This window comes from Cryptotermes secundus, unplaced genomic scaffold (genome assembly GCF_002891405.2).
Source record: "Cryptotermes secundus unplaced genomic scaffold, Csec_1.0 scaffold22, whole genome shotgun sequence".
Lineage (NCBI taxonomy): Eukaryota > Metazoa > Arthropoda > Insecta > Blattodea > Kalotermitidae > Cryptotermes > Cryptotermes secundus.
The window spans coordinates 5,051,748-5,067,694 of NW_019742961.1; the positions used below are offsets into that span (position 1 = coordinate 5,051,748).

At 38.7% G+C, this 15,947-nt stretch overlaps 1 long non-coding RNA gene across 1 annotated transcript in view; it reads right to left on the reverse strand.

The window, feature by feature from the left end:
- Positions 1-9,153, reverse strand: part of LOC117283010 — a 17,941-nt gene extending 8,788 nt beyond the window's left edge. Inside the window, exons 1-2 of the long non-coding RNA XR_004513995.1 lie at positions 9,011-9,153; positions 7,868-8,022 (exon numbers count right to left, since the gene is read on the reverse strand). This is a non-coding gene — a long non-coding RNA (uncharacterized LOC117283010). The remainder of the gene's footprint in view (positions 1-7,867; positions 8,023-9,010) is intronic.
- Positions 9,154-15,947: the final 6,794 nt, after the last annotated feature.

Sequence of the window (15,947 nt, forward strand, 5' to 3'; positions counted from 1 at the left end):
GGCTAATGCATCCATGGTCGCAATACAGGAAGTGTTTGAAGACAGAATTGTCAGTAGAGGACTGTGGCCTCCCAGATCCCCAGATCTCAGTATTTCTGATTATTATCTTTGGGGCAACCTGAAGCAAAAAGTCTACAAAAATAATCCCCGCAGCATTGATAGTCTTCAAAATGAAATTACACGCGTAATTCATTCAATTACCGTCGACGAACTGCAGAGAGTGTCGCGTAATTTATTTGTGAGATGCGCGGCATGTTTGCAAGCAGAAGGAGGTCACTTTCAGCACCTGTTATAAACCACGGTAAGTTATCTTTTTACTGTATTCTTATAAATGTGTGCATGTAGAGCAACTGATGGACGGAGACTCAGCGACACCACTACACTCACGGTATCGGGGAACGGCACTGCAGTCGCGGGGAGGAGTTGCATCCGTTCTGCGGTGGTATGACTCACGGCAAATTGCAGCCGCGGCGCGCACTTGATTGTACGCACTGTATAAGGTTCTAACAAATCTATTCACCAATTCAAACCCCTGTTTATAGTCACTAAGACACGTGATATTATTTACGGGATTTCTGCACAGTACCAAAACCGGTGAACACTGGTGACAGGTGAGAAGTTACGCATGTTTCTGAACAGTTTCGAAATCTGGCGACACTCTGAATGCCACAGTAGTCACCTAGAGTCTGAACGGACGTAAATTTGGACAAGAATGGTCACGGTACCTTAACCACTACGCTACCGCGTATCCCTATGCTCGGAGATGTACATAAATATAAGTAGAATAAAAATAAAATAAGTCAAAGAGGTGTTTTATTTTTATGGTATATTAAAACATTTAGACAATTAATTAACATTGTTTTTCGTTATATTTACGGTACTCGTCATATCTAAATATCGTTTGAAATATATATATATATACTACTTATGTTGGTGTCTCTTAGAGTAATTATAGCGTTATAATATGTTATAATATCTTCATGTGTTGTCAATGTTTGATCGTGGGCGGGCGTGTTTCATTTCTGCTCCCATTTGATTTCCTTATGGAGCAGCTGCGTTCTTCGGAATCGGTTGTTACGTTTTATCCTATGATTTTCCACGAGCTGGTTTTCTTTATTTGCATGGGTTTATCTGCCTCTCTCGTTTCCGCCTCTGGTTAGTTGTGCTGTCATATTGGCGTGTTTAGATGGGTAATATTCCCACGTTTAGGATAACAATTTGAACTATGAAGACTGTTTAACGTGCAATTATTTTGGAGTGAATTCAGTGGAATTCAGATTAGGTTGAGTCTATTGCTCCTTCACATATTTCTGTTGAACGGCCTTCCTACATTCAAAAGTTTTGTTGGGAAGCGCGACTTCTTTGCGTCTGCCACTTTTAGTTTTCCTCATGTCAAGTTCTCATTCTTCTTTGAAAAGCTCTACTTTCATTGTATCTCCTTAAAAGTTATTCTCCATTGGTCGAATTTTGCTGCATATTTATTGTTAACCCAAAAGTGCTGCCACTTCGTATCACCTTCATTTTGTCTCTTTCGCTGCGAGTCTTCTCTGATGATGGAAGCGAAATTTTCTAGAACTCCGAATCCAGAAGAAGGAAGAATTCTCTGGGGGAAGAGCCCTCCTGTTATGCGGAGGGGGCGGAGCTGAACGTCAAAGTAAGAAGCGTTTTCAGCTTCAAGTGGAGCACAAGATGAACATGCAGGATTTGAGGTTCTCATAACAGTGCTTATGAAGAGCTTCTTCTTTTGGGATATAACACCATTTTGTCCTTTGAAATTCAACAAATGTTTCTTAGGAACATGTCGCATTCATCTTCAGTTTCGGAGAGTAAGCCGAGAAAGAAGCATGAAGTATGCAACAAGCAGCGTGTTGACTGCTACGTGCTGGTTTCTTGCTTTGCTTATTTGTGGACCCTGAATATCGAGACGCCATGTTCCTCCGAAACATCGGTTGAATTCCAACGGACTACACGGCGTTATACCGCAGAATATAAAACTCTGTACGGTAAACAATTTTGCTAAGTTCACATAGTGTCACATTACTCGTATTTCGTATATGTAACTATATTAAAACCGGTCACGGTAGCCGAGCGGTCTAAGGCATGTACTGTCTTCGCTCGCTTGGAAACCGGGATCGTGGGTTCGAATCGCACTCAGGGCATGGATGTTTAGTTTGTGTGTGTGTACGTTTTTCTGTGTTTGTGTACAGGTAGAGGCCTTGCGACTAGCTGATCACCCGCCCAAGGAGTCCTACCAAATGTGTAAGATATAGAAAAATCGAAGTGAACGGAGAAGTTCATGGAGGTAGGCCTAGGCCCACTGGGGTTGTAGTGCCAAGGAAAATAAAAACCATATTAAAGGAGTCCACTTTGATGTCTCTTGGTCATTGCCTAGGAAACATTACCAAAAAAGTGTATTAAGACACTCTATTAATAACATAACTTTCTATCAATTGTTTCTGAAACTTTTTTCAGTCTGTTACGTGTTTATAGAAAACAGAGATCCAATTAGGCCTTCGTGTGATATGATGGAGTATGTTTTCTAACGTAGATCAAAGCGAATTCTTTAGAAAGTATTTCAGTCTCCAAGTTTAATGAAAATTTGCTCCTCGTGGGCGGGCTTAATGCGGACAGAGATACAGAAGATTAGACAAAGGAAAATAATTGTTTCTCGCACAGTGTCATGGGTCGTCTGGGATGTCCAAGCTTCCCAGTTTAACCCGTGTTGAAAAGTGTGAATTGCATATTGCAAGCTAGGCCATTAGACATGCCAGGAACTGTAGCGGATAATTGCAAGCTGGAAACTGCGGATGTGTTGTAAGCGCCACTGTATTGTCCTTGGAATATCATAGGGCACATTGGGACAGTGGCATCAGGGAATTCCAGGCGACAGATGGGAGCACAAGAGCACCATTCCCTCTTTCTCTGCGGTAGTCTTTTCTATTATCGGGTCATGGGCAATAGCAGCTGTTGCATTTAGGGCCCTCTATTCGTTGTATGTCGCAGGTGCAACGGGTTCTCCAAATTTCTGCAGATACTAGAAGACAAAAGTGGAGCATGGGTTCTTTAAAAATAACGGAAACAAATGCATGAGATTTTCAAGATCGTAAGCGCAAATCCTAGGAACACATTTCCATATTAAAGATCTAAATTGAAACATACACGGGAGAATGGCTTGAAAATTTGTGCAAAATAAGAAAAGAGTAAAAAGCAGTTTAAAATACAAAAGAGATAGCACTTTATCGTTTCAAGACAAACGCCCCATTGTCCTAAAGCAGGAGTCTTCAGCTTTTAAGACGTGAGGAATATTTACCCCTTCTCTTTGACTTACCGGCGGCAGGATTATATAACATGGCAATTTATTTAAACTTAATTACAATTTATTAATGGAAGGCTAATATAATTTATACCATCACTTTCTCAGGCACATTTTTTAATTTACCGCTTTTAGGGGTTCGTTACAGCCGGTCACGGTAGCCGAGCGGTCTAAGGCATGTACTGTCTTCGCTCGCTTGGAAACCGTGATCATGGGTTCGAATCCCACTCTGGGTATGCATGTTTAGTTTGTGTGTGTGCGTTGTTCTGTGTTTGTGTACAGGTAGAGGACTTGCCTAGGCCCACTGGGGCTGTAGTGCCGAGGGAAAAAGGGAGGGGGGGTTCGTTACAAAGTGACGAAGAAGATTCAATCGTTCCGCTTTTTAACTTCGGAGGATGATTTTGACTTGATTTCTGGCTTTGGTTTTTAGTATAAGGCGATTTTTTTAAAGTTTTATTGACATGTTACCTTTTAATATCTCTGAAATGACGGGTCAAGCAGTCCCTTCGCTACTTTCTACCTTATTCCTCACATTGAGTTCATGTTTGTCCGTCTGACCGTGACTCAACATCAGGGTTTAATCTTTGGACAAGTTTTGTTAAAATTCGATATAAGAGACGTTCACCAACAATTGTTTGACAATTCAGATTTTTAACCACATTCGTCCATAGTAAAGTCCAGTGTACACTAGACAATAAATGAACTCTTATCCTCCAAATTTTCATCAATTTTTTATTAAATTCGACATCGGATATTGCATAAAGTTTTGGGGAAATCCTGATTTTTGTTCATATTCATGAGTATTTCACACACACATACGCACGCACGCGCACAATGTCGAATAGTTCCAATGTTCGGTCATATTTATCTGTAATACGGCGTAGTTTGCATAAAGACTATGAAGTGACATCTCTATGTAGCCCATAAAACCTTCAGCATATTTTGTTGCGCTCCGTCGTGTGGATTTTCTCTAATTTTTCTTCAGTATTCCTATTTTTAAGAAAAATTTATTATTAATATCAAAAAGTCTCTTTGATAATGTTGTGTACTGTGTTGTAGAGAACATTATTATGGTCTCTCTTCCTCTGTTTCTATCACAGTTACTTTCAGGCTTGGACTGGCCTACATCAGGCCAGATTTTATGGGCACTTTTACTGTGAGTTAAGAAATGAACTTTAAATGCAGATGCTGATGTAGTTCACATGTTCCAAGTTGCTACTGTAATTCTCTCATGCGCCAGTTCGGATTCAAATTCATCAGGCATTAGAAGTCTACAGATTAATCCTTTTCTTTTTAAATTATGAACTAGCAATTCAAGAGGAAACAAAACACATCTTCCCATGTCAGCAATGGTTTGTAAAACTTACTGCCTAACCAAATTATTCTCTTGAACGCCTAGGCTACTGAACACTGCAGAAACCGTGGATAATTTCCGTTGAAGAAACTGACTGCTGTCAGATTCACGTGTCCCCTTTCTTTTTCCTCTTTCTGTTTTCGCTTGGAAGAGAAAATTCCGTATGTTGGAATCTTCTAATTTCGCGGTCGTAATATAAAATCATTAACGTTATAAAAATATATTAGAATTTGAATATCCCGGGTCAATGAGAAATGCCACGAAAATGAATACAAGAAAACACTGACTTCAAGGAATATTTATGGTTGTATATTATTTCTTGTGCTTTCCGAAACCCTAATCGTTAATTTATAAAAATAATTGTTACCTCTTTGTTTTTTTGTGATTTTGTGAATTTCTTCTTCACCATGAGCAAATAAACAGATTTACAAGGAATTGTAAACAACTCACTTGGACTTGGGGAAACGAATGATTGTGGAACGTAGTTATTTTCAATGATCTTCCGTTGTTTATAGTCGTTTTACCGGTAATGTAAAAATAATCGTATATAGCAAGTTATGAGGAATGGAAGCATAAGAAGGTTAGAGAAAAATACATTTTCATTCAGCTTTATTTCGAAAGGGGCTATTTAGAAATGTTTAGGTTCAGATGAGACGATAATATTAAAATGAATAATGAGAACCAAACTGTATTAGGTGCGGATTCTCTGGCACAATTGCTTTGCTGTCACAAACATTACAATTTCAAGAACTATTGCCGGAGTCACGTTAGTCCTGACGTCACACAATTCCTGGTAATAACAGTGTAACGGATTGATGAACACGATGCTCCTGTAACCTGCCATGTCCACCGGGATCAGCTCTTTCTATACGATAATCGTGAGCCATGATACCCGATAGGGTCAAATACCTTTCTAGGGTTTAGTTTGTACTTGCACAATAGGCACGTAATAGAACTGCCGGCTGTATCAGTCATTATGATACTAATATTTAGTGTTCAGTGGATATAAATGGCTACCGTACGTAAGCGGTGATTAATAACAGTATCTTCAATGTGAAACAGATGAAAACAATGAGGAGTGATGTAGGATTTATCGTACGGCTGGGCATTCCCGTTGCTTAATGATGACAAAAGCAGACTTAATTCAGTATAGAGGTGTGGCAGACACAGTGTAATGTTACACGCGATGACAGTAAGGCTTAAAGTAGCTGAATGCAAGAGAATGAAATGCAAATTAGTCAGGCAATGATGAAAAGGTGTTCAATTATGTGTTTAGTGTGAAGGGGTTCTGAATAGGGCGCTCTTTCTAACCGATCATAATACAAATTTGTGAAATCATACTTCAAGTGACTTCTATTAATGTGATTATTTCATGAATAACTCGTGACATGTCATATTATATCTTTCGACAAATATATAATACTCTGTGTCGCGATTTCTGAAATTGACCTTCGTACTTATCCACGAATTTAATTTATATACACTTTTGAGGAATACAAACAAAAGCAAACTCCGTGGTTTTAGTCCGCAAGCGAACTATACCGACCGAGCCACCACCGCTTGTCGGCGAAGTTAGTGCCAACTTTAGCGGATAGAGGGTGTCGCGTGGTCGGAGCAAAGGATCCACACGGCCGTTAATCTCGGGTTTCTAGCTATATCGGCCTAATTTACTAGTATATCTATTGTTATACATGCAGCGAACTCAGTGAATAGCTGAGCGACTGTAAGCTTTTCAAGGAGGTCGAAACTGAAGGATTTGGAAATGGTTGTAACATGCTGAATTACAGAAATAGACTTGAAAGGATTCTGACGATGGTGTATGCTGTATAGAGTTTAATGGATTTTGTTATTATCCGATAGTCCAAATAACATAGGGTTTCGGAAACTAGATTTCTTTCCACCTTCAGGTGAAATATGGGGGAGACACTTTGTGGGGTCCGTCACAAATGTACAATTAGTTTTTTCTATTCTCATTTAATACGAAATATGTAAGTATACTACAACATGCTTCCCTCATTCATGTCATTATTTTTATTATTATTAGAATAATATTAGTAATTTAATTAAAATTTTGCCTTAAATAACATAGCACTTCGGATACATGTCATAAGAATTTAATGTCTATTGGACTATTGGGGTTCAGGATAGCATAGCCGGTATAGCGACTGGTTACGTGGCTGGAGAACCGAGGGCTAGGATTTCGATTCTTGGTAGGATCAAGGATTTTCTCTTTCCGCTTTGTCAAGACCGGCTCTGGGGCCCACCCAGCTTCTTATTAAATGGGTACCGGAGATTCATTCCCCGGGGTTTAAAGTGGCAAGGGCTTGAAGCTGACTACTCACCTCCAACTAGTACCAAGGTCAATAAACTAGGGCAATATATATCCACTCCCCCATACGCCTTCATGGCGTAGTGCTTAATTAGTTAAGCACAGGGACAATTTTACCTTTTTACTTAATAGGCTATTATCAACATTTATGTTTTCACCAATAGAACTTTATCATAATTTTAGAAATAAATGAAAACAAATTAACAGTTTCTTTAATAGTATATCTGAACATTGGAAATTGGATTGTCAGCTATTTTATTGAGAAATATTTAAAATTAATTGAGAAAAAGTCTTATAATACCTTGTATTGAGTCAGATAAATATATTTTTCAAGATTTTTTTAAGTGTTTTAGTGAAACGTATAGAATACGGTATAAATAGATGAGGACAGAACGGAAAATACTTTCTTGTAACAGAATAATAGAAGAGGACGTGGAGAAACGGAAGGAGCATTCTATGGCTTGTGAAATATACGGAAAAAGAGATAGGGGAACATTGAGGAAAAAGTAGATTAAATCATAAATGAGGCCGGAAGAAGCTAATATAATCCCTGGAGTGAAACATGCTAGCTATGTTAGAGTATTTTATGTGGACGGGAAAACTTGCTTGTGGACACTGCATATTCTGATATGGAACATGAAAGGTATTCATCATCCTAGTAACTGGTATCAGAGCATCACGTTTTTAGCTTAAAAGCCAACACAAACAAGTCTGTCGGTCTTTAGAAATGTGATTAGAACGCTTTCATTTCTTATTAACCACTGCTAAGATACATACAAGTTTAAAGTCAAACATTGACTTTCAAATAATCTGGAGCTAGCTTTAATTTCTTGCATCTGTAATCATTTCAATACTCATATTCACAACTTACGCTTAAATGTTGCAGATATCAGACCAAGGAGTACAGGTCTGCTTGTCCTCTTGAATTTGTTGTGAATTTTCTTGCTTTTCTTGGGTCTCCTCAAGTTTTCCTTACTCTAAGCCACTGTATTCATCTTTCTGCTATTGGTACCGGGCGGTCAGTGTCTGAAACAATTTGTCTTATCCTACTGACTCCAAATTTGGTTCACCGATTATTGATACCGTTTGTAGTAGTAACCCGTTCAGTATTTTATAGCTGTTGAAGGGATTTCGAAAATCGTATTCAAAATTCGACTGAAGTCATTACAGAAGCACCGTATCATACAAATCGCATAATTTCACGCGATGTAGGAAGTGATCAATATTAATATTTCCACAATATATACAACTTGTTAAATTAAATAATTTATTGCTCATGACAGTAAACATACTGCCTTCATTCTTCTATGTAATATAAAATTCACGCTTCTCTTCAGTAAAATACAAAATACTCGAAATAATACTAACATAAAAATAAATTCCTTTATAGCACGTAATTACATTTATCTGAATAAATTTTAACTGACTAATATAATCCAAGCAGTAATTGTTGTAAATAAGGTTATAAATTTAAACAACAAATCTCTTACTCATTTCTTCCTAAATTGTGATAACGAATAAACAATGGAGAGTAAACTGCTAATTTAAATACGAACTATCAAGTAAATAACACAGGTTCCTTGAATATATACGCATTTCTCACTAAAATATTCATACCAATTTTAAACACTATATTGCAATATTCGGCCATTACTTTAGCTACGTAACACGGCACAATTGTACAGTTTTCTTTTTTTAAGTACTGTTAGAGTGTCTAAAATATGTGTGCACATTTTTGTACAGTATATCTATAGACGTACTGAAGATGAAGCAAAAATATATTGTGCTTTGAAGTGTGTGGCATGCACTTAACAGGTAGCGTTATTTGCAGTTAAAAACTGCACTTATTCACTATTCACATTTCAACATAGGCATGACTTTCAAATAATATGTTAAATTTTAGTTATGTTTGTGAACTGCTGTAACACCATAGGAGAATTTCCCCCACTCGTTGATGAGCTAAGTTTAAAATATCGTTGCTTGTACGCGCCTTGCAAACTGGCATAGGTCTCACATTTATCATGAATTCTTGGAATTGTTAGACGCGTTGCAGGCTCAGTTACAAATTCACTTCTTCACTGTCTTCGCAGACATTCTCGAATTTCCAGCACAACTTCAGAATTAACTTGCGTCCTCGAATATAAAGCCAATCCCCACCATTTCACATTATGTTCTGGATGGCAGATAAGGTATTTCAGTTTTCACTTTCGACTAACGCCATCTGTTAAGCGCATACCACACTACTTACACGCACATTAACTTTTGGTTCCACATGAGTGAATGTATATAATTCATAAAAATATTTGTATGTATGTACAATATGTATTTATATTACTTACTTACTTACTCATGGAGCTGAGCCCTTCTGGAGGAGCCGCTAATTCTGCAGCTACTCAAAAATTTCCCACCATTTTATGGGACCCGAAGGTTCATTACCGTGTTCACAAGAACCCTCCACTGGTTCCTATTCTGAGCCAGATCAATCCAATCCATACCATCCCATCCTATTTCTCTAAGATCCATTTTAATATTGTCCACCCACCTACGCGTTGGTGTTCCCAGTGGTCTCTTTCCTTCTGGCTTTCCCACCAATATCCTATATGCATTCCTCGTCTCCCACATTCGTGTTACATGACCTACCCACCTCATCTCCATTGTCGTGATCATTCTAATTATACTTGGAGAAGAGTACAAGTTATGAAGCTCCTCATTATGCAGTTTTCTCGAACTTTCTGTCACTCCATCTCTCTTCGTTCTAAATATTCTCCTCGACACCCTGTTCTCAAACACCCTCAGTCTGTGTTCCTCCCTTAATGTCAGAGACAAAGTTTCACACCCATACAGAACCACAGGCAAAATTATAATTTTGTATATTCTAATTTTTATGTTTTTGGACAGCAAACGAGAAGACAAAAGGTTCTGGACTGAATGGTAGCAAGTATTACCCGAGCTCAATCTCATATTAATTTCCTCCTGAATCAGGTTTCGATCTGTTATCGTTGTTCCCAAATATCTGAACTGTGCCACATTTTCAAAACATCTGTTTCCTATCTTTATGTCATGATCTTGCCCTAAATTTTGATGACTAATTAAGTCCATCGAGCTGAACCCTTCTTGAGAAGCCACCAATTCCACAGCTAATCAAGAACTTCCCAGTATTTTATGTTACCCGAAGGTTCATTACCGTGTTCACAATACTCGTAGACCTCCACTGGTCCCTATCCTCAGCATTGAAAATCCAATTCTATTCAATAACCGAGAGAAGCATTTCTGCCACCTATTCCAAATATTGTGGGAATCTTCAAGCAGATCACCATTCTCATCCTTCACTAGGTTACGCCTAGGTTAGTAACCCCTTTTAAAGTCAATTATTCCTCTGCGCCTGTATCTAATATTCTTGTTCTTACTGTCCTTTGATAGCTTATCAATTTTTCCTTTCAGATATTCCCCCTTTTTGTTCATGAAGTGCTCGCTGGCTTCACGTCTTCTATTGTTAAGATTATCCCCATTTATTTCTCTTCTATCCTGTAACTGCTGAAATTTATCTAAAAATCTGACATCCTTCGTCGAACCGTGGGTTATGCTTCTTCAATTCATAATAATTGGCTGAATTTTTTTATATTGTACGAGGGTAAGTCAATAAGTAAGTTACAAATGGATGTAGAACTTAAAAAAAATAAGAGTATTGATTTGAAAAATGCTTTCATTTCTCAACATAATCTCCCTGTACATTGAGGCACTTGTCCCGTCGTTTTACAAGCCCCTGAAAACAAACAGCAAAATTCTTTGGGCTGCTGTCGGAACCAGGCTGTGACTTCCTTTTCTACAGTTTCACCGTCAGGAAAATGTTCAGCCTAAAGATGGTGTTTAAGAGGGCCGAACAATTTGAAGTCGCTTGGAGCAAGGTCGGGGCTATACGGAGGATGCTCGAGGACTTCCCACTTGAAATTTCGCAGCGTCTCATTTGTCTTGTTGGCAGTACGGGGACGCGCGTTGTCATGCAAGAGCAACACGCCTATGGTGAGGAGTCCTGGTCTCTTCCATTGAATGGCCTTACGAAATTTCCTGAGGATGTTACAGTAGGAGTCGTCATTTACGGTTTGTCCTTGAGGCTGGAATGCGGTGAGCAGTATGCCTTCATGATCCCAGTCACTGCCTGGTTCCGACAGCAGCCCAAAGAATTTTATGCTGCTGGTTTTCAGGTGCTTGTGAAACGATGGGACGAGTGCCTCTAGGTATAGGGAGATTATATTGAGAAATAAAAGCATTTTTCAAAGCAGTACTCTTATTTGTTTAATTTCTATATCCACTTATAACTTACTTATTGACTTACCTATACATAACTAATAGTTTCCCAAGCTCAATCAACATCCACCACAGTGTCCAAGTTCTCCACAGCTGGGAATCTATTTGAGATTTCAAAAAGATACTGCTTGTTACTCTCTTCTTCGTTTAATTTATTGAAATTGAACCTCTCTATATGAAATCTGTGCGTTGTTTGTTTACTCCTTGCCAGTCTTTCTTTAACTTTTCCACCACCAGATAGTGGTCAATATCACAATCTTCTGCCCTGAACAGTCAGATATCAAGTATGCTTGAATGCCGTCTTCTAGCTATCAAAATATTGTCGATTTGATTGTGAGTCTTTCGATCAGAAGATGTCCAAGTAAATTTATGAATGTTAGATATGAGAATATCTTACTTTTGATAATAAATTTTTTTTGATGTGGCAAAGTTTACTACTCTAGTTCCAGTATTATTACTAACTTCGTGTGAACTATCATACCCAATTTTTCGTTTGAAAATTTTTTCCCTACCTGCTTTACTATTGAATCTCTGTGGTATTTAGGGAATTTATCGAGTACATATTCTAGTTTTTCGTAGTACCTGTCCTTCATATCATCAATTTTATCTTATTATGGGGTTAGAACATTCAGAAAAATGATGTCACACTAACGACAGGATGTATGACATCCTGTCACTAACAAACTGTACCCTCCTAACTGTTGATATGATTGTCCTACAAAAAAAAATCTACCTATTTCATGATTCTCACTCCCCTTCCAGAGGAAAATACATGTTCTTCTGGTTCAGTGCCACCTCTGTCCTATCTGACCTCCCGTACTTTCACCAAATATAATTAATATTTTGATATATCTTTCGCAACTGTCAGTACCTGCCATATGCAGATTTCTTACATTCCATATACCAAATCTAATGTCAATTTCCCGAGTTTTAAAATTGAAGAAGAATTGTGACTTGACAGTAAAAAAACTATAAGGATTCTGAAGAAAGCAGTCTTCTGGGCTTTGGCGCCGTGTATATGTGGTGTTAACCGACATTTCGGAGGAACGTATCGCCCCCATCTTCAGGGTTGAAGAAAAAGTATAGGTAAATCTGCAAGCAACGCAGTCTGCGTTACCGTGTCTCACGGTGTTGTCGCTTGCAGATTTACCTATACTTTTTCTTCAACCCTGAAGATGGGGGCGATACGTTCCTCCGAAATGTCGGTTAACACCACATATACACGGCGCCAAAGCCCAGAAGACTGCTTTCTTCATAGTCACCGCCGTGAAAGCCTCAAATCTTATATAAGGATTCTGTTTTCATCACAATAAAAGAGAGAGAAATTCTGAGAATTTTATTATGCTGCGTGTTGTACCTGGGTAAAGTGCTCACGCCTTAAACTGAGCTACAGCGGAGAGGTCTCGGAGGCCAGTAGGCAGTTGCTCTAAGAATGACATTCAGTCAACAGAAGACTGCGTGTTTGTGGTAGAAGAAACATGTTAGAACTATTTAAACTAAGAGCACAACTAATGGTGAAATCCCCCGCCCCTTCAAAAACGTTCAGCGATGCGGATAAGTTCAAGAAGACAAGCAGTGCAAAGAAATAGAAGAGGCACGGGCTGCTCTCAACGCGACCACGCAAAATTTTAGCTGTAAGGCAGGCTTTCATTCGGAGCCCGAGAAAGTCAATGCGAGCAGCGAGTCACGAGCTAAACTTCACTCGGCGCACGGGGCACGATGTGTTGCTCAGACGTGTGAGATTTAACACTTAACAAAATCCAGCGGAAGCATCAATATTTTGTGGAAGATTACGTAGCACATAAAGAATCTGCATGTCTCATGTTACAGAATATGGAAGAGCGTGATGCTAACTTCAAGTGCCTTGTATTCTGTGATGTCACAACATTTCGCATGAATGGGTATGTGAAGGGGCCACAATTGCAATGTATGGGGTTCCGAAAATTTCCCCTTTGTTTTCAACTTGAAAGAGAGAGAGCGTGACAGATTGAGTATCTGGTGTGCAGAAGCATAGGATCTTTCTTTTTTAGAGAAGCATGAATGTACCTGTTCCCACGATGAGTTGAAATTATGCACAGTTCTACAAATTAAGGACCCGAGGCCACAGATCATATCCCAACAAGGCAAAACACCGTTATATTTGTCACAAAATTTCTGGACAGAACAATCCATAAAAGATGCGGTGGAAGAGACGGGTCCAATGCTCATACCCCAAGAAAACCTGATTTTATCTTCCTCTTTGTGTACATAAAGGACCAAGCATACTTAACAAAGTTACTTCTGTACAACATTTTAATCTCATTTAATGTAAATTTTGGTCATGAAACGTAAGGAAAAGACGTGTTACTCATATGTGGAGTTCGGTGTGAACCGGGACTTGAACCGGAACTAGGCTGAGACTCGTGGAGAAAAAGTATCAACAAATATAACAACAAAAACAACGAAGTGCATGAGGGTTCTAAGGTCAGAGTGTACAGTGCAGTGGTCTCCACAAATAATAAGTGTTGCCTGATGGCAGCCCATGTGCGGCCGAAACATGTAGCAAGAATTAAAAATGTACATAATTAATGACATTTTAAATTATAAACAAACACATTTTAGTGAATTAAATATATTTTAGTCTTCCTTAGGAAAGAACTGACTTTTGTTGCATTACAGAAGGAATACTTTACAATTCAAAATGGTGCCGCAATTCAACAGGATGCTGAAATATAATAAAAATAACATTATTTGTTAACATTTTGCTAAAATTATAACAACATAAATTTTAATCGATAAATGTACAACACTTCGCAGTCTGCCATTCGACTGAAACATCAACTTGAAAATAAGCTAGATTAGTTCCCTTAACATTGGAAATGTAGTTTATTGCCGTTCCTTATCACAAACTAAGAGTTTTGGACGGCAGACTAATAGGTCGGATAATTTATTTAGGCTACTGTAATTAAGAAATCGCTGCCGTGATGATCCATTACAATTTGTACCAAGCTCTAGAGATCTTTATGGTCGAGTTTCAAAATCCATGTCGCTACAGGGATAAATACGAGTATAAGCCACCAACTTTAAAGCGAGACAAACTAAAAGGTTTGTTTCGGTGTAGAGGGGAATGAACGAGGTTCATATCCTTTGCAGAAGCTATCGGAAAAGTCAAGTGACCGAATTGTAAGAAAACTGTTCAAATGCCCCATTAATAAAAGATTTCATTTCGTAAATGGGGCCGTCGCGTTGTTTATTGCCTTGAAGAAGGATGCCACCACATTGGAATCTAGCCTCTTGTGACTCTCTGAAATCTGTTCCTCCTCTTGAGTTTGAACCCTCAGTTCTTGTGCCTCTAGGGCTGTTTCTTCAATCCCAGTCGCTAATTGCTTTGTCTATCCTCCATCTCCTCTCTTCTTACTGTTCCCCACCCCTGCCTACCCTAGAGACAGACGAAACAAGGGATGACACCGACCTGGCACAACTCCAATCAAGTAATTAAACTGCTGTAAGCACTAACCCGTTGAGGAAACGCGGTACTGCACGAAGATGCCACAAGAAGAACACGGCGCTTCTCCAAGTACTCGTATAAAGACACTTGGGGATTTGGGTGTAACGGCACTGTATATACAGACACACTATACTCGTACATAGATACTCATCTACAAGATCTTCAGAGTCCTGCTGACGATATTAACTTCGTAGATCGCTGTCATACTCAAAGCCAAAGAACAGGGATAAAGGCCGAAATTGAAATAATCAGTCAATCCCTTGAATATTCTGGCGTTTTTAAGCTCTTACGTATACATAAATATACATACGTGGTGTGAAAAATGTATAAAAAGAAGTGAATTACGCTAACTTAAACTTCAGGAATTAATGTACGAGTTTTATGGGTGTCATTTTGGGTTTCGTATACAATTAACTATTTCTATTTTCCATCTAATTACATTTTGGTTGGGATTTCGATATGGTGGGTAGGGTATCAGTCCAGATGATCTCCAGATTATGTTATCAGCTTAAAATATTGTGACATATGAGGGGGGACGTATAAGAAGGGGTTTCCGATTGGGTGCATGGATTTATTGCACCTTATACATTCATGCAACTCGGGACTACAGGCAGTATTCGCTATTCTACACACTTTCCAGTTCACCGTTACAAACGAACTAAGTTTTTTAGTTGTCACTAGTCGTGTTCTGACAACGGATGTATCGCAAGTCTCGCTGTATCTTAAAATCACAAATGAAGTCATTTTTGCATTTTCTTGCCATTTCTTTTCAGTCAACTTGGACTGCCCTCTCCAGAACTCGACACAGTTCTCGACAACAACTCTTCTGTACTGATGAACACTTCCTCATAACCACTTTGCACGGACTCCACGGAAAACACAGTCTCTATTGTTAAGGAAGAGTGTTTACTGTTTCGTTATCTAGCAATGAACGTCCTATTCTTGCGTGCGTTTGGCTCGTGCGGGAATGTCTTTACCGAGTCGTTGCCTAGCAATGGACACACACTTCACAGTATATAAAAATTGATATACGGAGGTCGGAATGAGGGATTGGCAATGAAGATTACTGATATTATAAACACAGGAATTAGTTAAACATAGCTCGGACCCATATTTGAGAGCGCGAGAATTTACACAGCCTAGAAAATAACAGCAAAGT